We start from the raw sequence: 6,023 nt of genomic DNA, 5'->3' as shown, positions 1-6,023 counted from the left end.
ATCATCCAGGTAAGGAATTCCCAAAACGTCCAGATGAACAGAATCAGCTTTTTGGGGTGTAAAGGTTTAGTTTTTGTCACTAAAACTAAATACTTCAGATTGATTAAACACTTTTCCTACGAGGAGTCAAGATTCCCTCTGTTATTCAGCAATGATACACTTAATTGCTGAATAACTGTGGCTGGCATAACATCCTCACCTTTTCAGATAGCCTCCATCTTTTACCTGGTTGATTAGAAACAACTTGTACATTTACCCTGCCTAGGCGTAAGCACATAATGGAGCAGAACTTTATCCTATGTTCTCTTGGTCCGAATGAAGGCAGTTAGACAGATTTGTTTGTATAATAATTTATTTCAGATCTCTCACCGTCTAAGCTCAACGTGGTCCGTTCCTCTCGCTTCACTCCAGCGCTTGACTGTCCTTTATCACCCTGCTGAACATCTGTCTTATGATGACAGAAAATATGATGACTGAACCACGGTGCTTAGGACTTTTCATGTTGCCTGAAATTGCGCGTTGACGGTAAATGTATTGGGCGCGTGGCGTCAATGGGTTGGCCAGATCGTTCTGTCATAAGCAATGCTCACGGTGATCTAGAAAGCAGACTCAGACACGTGATGAGTGTATTAAAAGGTTTATTTACAAAGTAACATAGCACGTCTGACTAAATTAGGCTGGTCGGAGTGGAACTGCTGCAGGAGAGTAACTGGAGTGGTCTGCGTGAAGAGGGACAGTCAGAGGGAAGGAATGATATGCGGGATACTGTAAGTCATGGAAATGTTGCCTTATTTGTATTTAGAGGCAGCGAAGGTACAGGAAAGGGTAGACTGCGCCTACCGATTCACCTGCTGCAGGAGACAGAACAATCTCAACCTACCCAGTCCCCTAATAACTACAACTAGATAGTTACACAATAAAACCACACTGAAAAAAGTGATATTGGCTCCTTTTAGATACAGCATATTTTATTTTGGTATATCTTTTTAATTCAAATGAGTAATTCCTCTCTACATATATAATTCGAGTAACTCCAGAATACATTCCCTGCGTTTTAATCCAATTAATTTTAGTTAATTAAATGTAGCTCAAAATGCTTAAGTATGTTTTTCATAGCATCCTGCTGGGCCATTTTGCGCATGCGTTAGGACAGGCCACCATTTTGCGCGTGGACTGAAAAAGCGGACGTTTTGTGTGCTGCAAGCGGGCTCAAGTTAATCACACAACTTCGTGTAAAGTGGTCTAGCTTCGGTAAGTAAACCTTTTACGGTCGTTTTTGTTTTATTTTTTTTACCTCAGTCAAAGCATGTTGACTGTTTAAGACGTGTGCACATGGAGAAAGAAGTCTAAGTAGTTGTACACCTCTGAACTTTGTCGTGATTTGACTTAAGCTAGCTATGTGCTCTATTAGCTACTGCTCTATTAAAAGAGTAATTGTATTGATGAAAACTGCTACGTTAAAATGTCATATGTTTTAGCTTAGTTCTGGTGGCACACTTTGTACTAACAAATTATGAAACGAGGCAATTTCTCTGTTGTAGTTAGCTGTAAAGTTCACTGTACAGACAGCCTGCAGTTTAGAAATCGTCCCTCCCGCACAACATTGGCATTAAGGAATAGTCAGGCGGGGGAGGGGGCTTCTGAACACACCTGCACAGTCAGGGGTGCAGTAGGAAATAAATAAGTAGGATTGGCGTTGCACAACGTCTTTTGTGCAGAAACAATAATGGTTGTAAACTGTGGAGGAGAATAACTCAGTGGTTGCCAATAATGTGAGATCAAAAGGCACTGAGAGTGATGTTTGTCAGGACTGAAATTAACTCAGAAGTTGCTTCACGTGATAGAGCTGTTGAGTGCAAGACCTGTCAGCGGTCTGGTTAGCATTGAAGCCTCGCTACGTGCTTCCAAACCGCTGCATTAATCTCAGAGAAAACTAACACAGAGAAGTAAAGCAAGTGTGTAAGTTCATCTCTTTATGTTTGCATAGTATTTCCATGTTGAGCTAACAACCGATGTATGGAGCCACAGTTGGACTGGCTGTCGGAGTTTTGTATTGAGGGGGAAAGGAATCGATTTGTTCGTACTTCAGCTAGAATGAAAAAAGCCACAAAGCTGGAGTTATTCAGTGTCTTCACGCTGAACAGCTAAAACTTCTTCCCTCATTCTCCCTCCCTCTCCGTTGCTACTTCAATCATGAAACTGATCAATTATCAGCTGATCGGCTTTTCTGTCGCAGTCCTGTCTCTCTTGTTCCCTTCAGTCGATTCACTCGGTACAACACATAAGTATGGGATATCACGCCCTCGCGTGTCCTGGCTGAAGAAACCTTTATTCACGCCTTTAAGGCAGATGACGTGTGATACACGCGCACGGCCCCGCCTGCACATATAGCCGCTGTCATCACAGTCATCCTCCAGTTCTTACGCTCTTCACCTCGCTGAGAACACCTCTGCTGAGTTGGGCTAGCTAGCTGCTGCTAGTTAGCTCCGTTGTCTGCCGACTTGAACTTAGCTTAACTGCCCCTGTTGGTGTTAGCCTCCACCGCCCAGTTGGTGTGTAGGCTGCCCGCGGAGCGCTAATTTCAAGTTTTTCCTGTGCAGCGTTTCGCTTTGCGTTTTGGAATGGACTCCAAACCGAAGCGAGCAAAGCAGAAATCTTCTGTTCGCCCCTGTCCTCAGGGATGCGGTTTCTGTTTGCACGACAGCGACCAGCACGATGCCTGCCCTGTCTGCCTGGGGATCGTCCACGCTAGAGAGCGTTGACGGAGCCCGAAGCCTGTGCGTTTTGTCGCCAGCTCCGGCGCTCGACCCTGGAAAGACGGGTGACGTTTGTGGAAAAGTGCTGGGACGCTCGGCTGTCGCACGGCATGACCCTTTCCTTTCCGAGTCTGGAGCCCCGCTTCGTCCGAGTCCGAAGACGAGGATTTCCCGTCGATGTCCCGCAATTAGCTGGGCTGACCACATGGAATATGTTGACGGGTTAGCCGATGACGAGCCGGAACCATGCAGGAGCGCTGACGGGCTTCAGCCTGGGTTGAAGCCGCCAGCGCTCCCCAGGAAGACGATGACGTGCTGGACATCGGCCTGGACATCCATGGTTTGTCGGAGGATGAGCAGGAGAGCTCATGTCGGCCCAATGTGCCGCCGCTGCTGCGCCGGTCGGCCACGATGACACCTCTCTTTCTCCCGTTTCGCCGTGCTGCTGAGAAGCTGCAGGTGGACTGGCCCTCTCCTCCGCCAGCTCAGAAGCCGTCGCGGTTCGCGGGTTTTTCCTCCACCGGAGCCCGCAACGGCCAAAACGCCTTCCCATGTTCCAGACTTTCTCTGCGAGCTAACAGCATCATGGGACAACCTCTGTCTACCCGCGTCACTGTCCCGGCTATGGACAGTACATGGAGTTGGACGGCGCCGAGGGGCTGGCTTAGCTAACCCACCCCTATGAGCCGTCTCTGGCTGCTTATCTGGCCCCGTCCCATAACCATGGTGTCGGCGGCCCCGCAACTCTGCCGTCCAAGCACTGCAGATTCTCTGCTTCGCAGCTGGAGAAGATTTATCGGCTCAGGCCGGCACTGCTCGCGCCATGAGCTCCGTCACCATGCTCCAGACGTACCAGGCAATGTGCTGGCGGAGCTCGATCGCTGGTTCCTGATGACAGCCGCTGGCACCTCTTCTTAACGACGTCAGAGTCGCCACAGATTACATCCTCCGTGCGTCTCGCTGTGCAGCGCTCTCCCTGGGCAGAGGGATGGCTTCGACAGTAGTGGCGCAGAGGCACCTGTGGCTGACCCTCTCTGACGTCCGAATAGGGACAGAGCTGATATCTGGACGCACCAGTGTCTGCGGCTGGGTTTCGGACATTCACTTGAAGCCATTCAGGCTAGATTCGATCTGAGGAAGAAGCAGACGGAAGCTCTGCGCGACATCATCCCCAGACGTCACCCAAGCCCAAGCCCGCAGCTAGCTCTCACAGGCCCGCCGCTCCTCTGCCGACTGGCAAGAGACCGGCGCCCACTGCTGAAGTGGTGCGCCGCCAGCGAGAGCACATCCTCCGGCCAGAGCTCCACGCCAGTCGGCCTGGAGCAGAGGCCCACCTCGGGCCCCGGCGGGACCCGACGCCAGGAGGAAAAGCCTCAGCCTCCTAGCTGTGGTTGAGTGGAGAAGGGGTCCAGCAGCAGGGAGACGCTGCTTTTACCCTCTGTTGCCGCCCAAGAGGTGCCGCTAAGTTCTGTTCAGGTTGTCAGCCCAGAAGGCGCTGCACTTTCCTACACAGTCTCCCAAGCACAAAACCCCTGCACACAAAATGCCTCAGGTAACTCCCTATTCAGGTGTGTTAAATGTTCAGGTGACCACATCAAGTGTTCCCGCTGTTTTCTTTGTTGTGCCCCAGAAAAGGTGCTCCAACAAAATGTATGAATGTACATGTTCCCATGTTACAATCAATAAAGAGTGTTGTTTATTCTCAAACAATCACAAATGCTCAGCCTGCGGGCAGAATGAGCCAGGTCAGGCAGGTGATGCAGTCCCCTGCAGACACACTGGGGGCGACAACGCCCCGCCGACGGTGCTGCAGGTCAGCGGCTGGCTGCTCGCTCCCTCAGTGGCGCCTTGCGCCCCTCTCCGTGGGTGCTGCGAACCGTTGCCATGGGTTACCGGTTGCAGTTCCGGGTCAAGCCGCTCGTTCCAGGGAGTCGTAAACACGACTGTCAACACCGAGGCGGCCATGATACTCAGAGAGGAAATAAGGCGCTATTGCGGAAAAGAGCAATACGAGTGGTCCCCGCTTCGGAGACAGACAAAGGTTGGTACAGCCGCTATTTTGTTGTTCCGAAAAGGGGGAGGCTTCGTCCCATCCTCGACCTGCGAGTCTTGAACACGTATCTACGTACGTACAGGTTCAAGATGCTAACACTCAGACAGCTCTTGAATGCAGTCGGCCCGGGAGATGGTTGCGACAATCGATCTAACAGATGCTTATTTTCATGTGGCTATACATCCGAAACACAGGCAGTTTCTGAGGTTTGCATTCGAGGGCGTAGCCTACGATACCTAGTGCTGCCGTTCGGGCTGTCGCTCGCTCCTCGCACCTTTACGAATGTGCCGAAGCAGCGCTAGCGCCCTCAGAGAGAGAGGCATCGCATCTAGCCTACCTAGACGACTGGGCTCTCGTAGCTGCTCCAGAGAGCAGGCGGAGACACAGCTGTCACTGGTTCTGTCACATTCAGACACTGGGGTTCTCTGTGAACTTTCAAAGAGCTCGCTAATCCCGAGTCGCAGATTTCTTTCCTCGGTTTGGAAATATGCTCGCTTTCCAGCCGCGCACGTTTGTCGGAGCACAGAGTGGCCGCGTTTCATCGCTGCCTCGCTCAGTTTCAGCTGGGACGCAGACTGCGTTTCCAGACGATATTACGCTTGTTGGGCATGATGGCATCTATGATCGCCATAGTGCCACTTGACTGTTAAAAATGAGAGCGTTTCAACGCTGGACTCTCTCTCACCGCCTGTGTGCATTGCGTCACCTCCGGAGGAGGCTGCCGGTAACCGCGTCTTGCATGCTAGCTCTCCGTCCTTGGAGGGAGCCCAGGCTGCTGCATCAGGGCTCTCGGATTGGGAGGGTGTTGTTTCGCAAGTGGTGTCCACAGATGCTTCCCTAAGAGGTGGGGAGCGCTGTGCGAGGTGCATCAGTGAGAGGGATCTGGTCCGCAGCTCAGCGCCAGCTGCACATCAACCACTTAGAGCTGTTAGCAGTGTTCTTAGCTCTAAAGCATTTCCGTCCAGTCCTGGAGGGCCAGCATGTCTTAGTCAGGACGGACAATTCAACAGTGGTGTCTTACATAAACAGGCAGGGAGGAACACGCTCTCTTCCCCTGTTGAGCTGTCTCGCTCTCTGCTGTTAGGTGCAGTGTTCATTTTCTGTCTCTGAGGCCACCCATGTCCCGGGCCACCTGAACCTGGGGCCGGACCTTCTCTCCAGGGGGGGCCTCTGGTGAGAGAATGGAGGTTACACCCTTTAATAGTGGCTCAGAT

The sequence above is a fragment of the Oreochromis niloticus genome, linkage group LG18, assembly GCF_001858045.2.
Source record: "Oreochromis niloticus isolate F11D_XX linkage group LG18, O_niloticus_UMD_NMBU, whole genome shotgun sequence".
Lineage (NCBI taxonomy): Eukaryota > Metazoa > Chordata > Actinopteri > Cichliformes > Cichlidae > Oreochromis > Oreochromis niloticus.
This window is presented reverse-complemented; position numbering follows the sequence as displayed.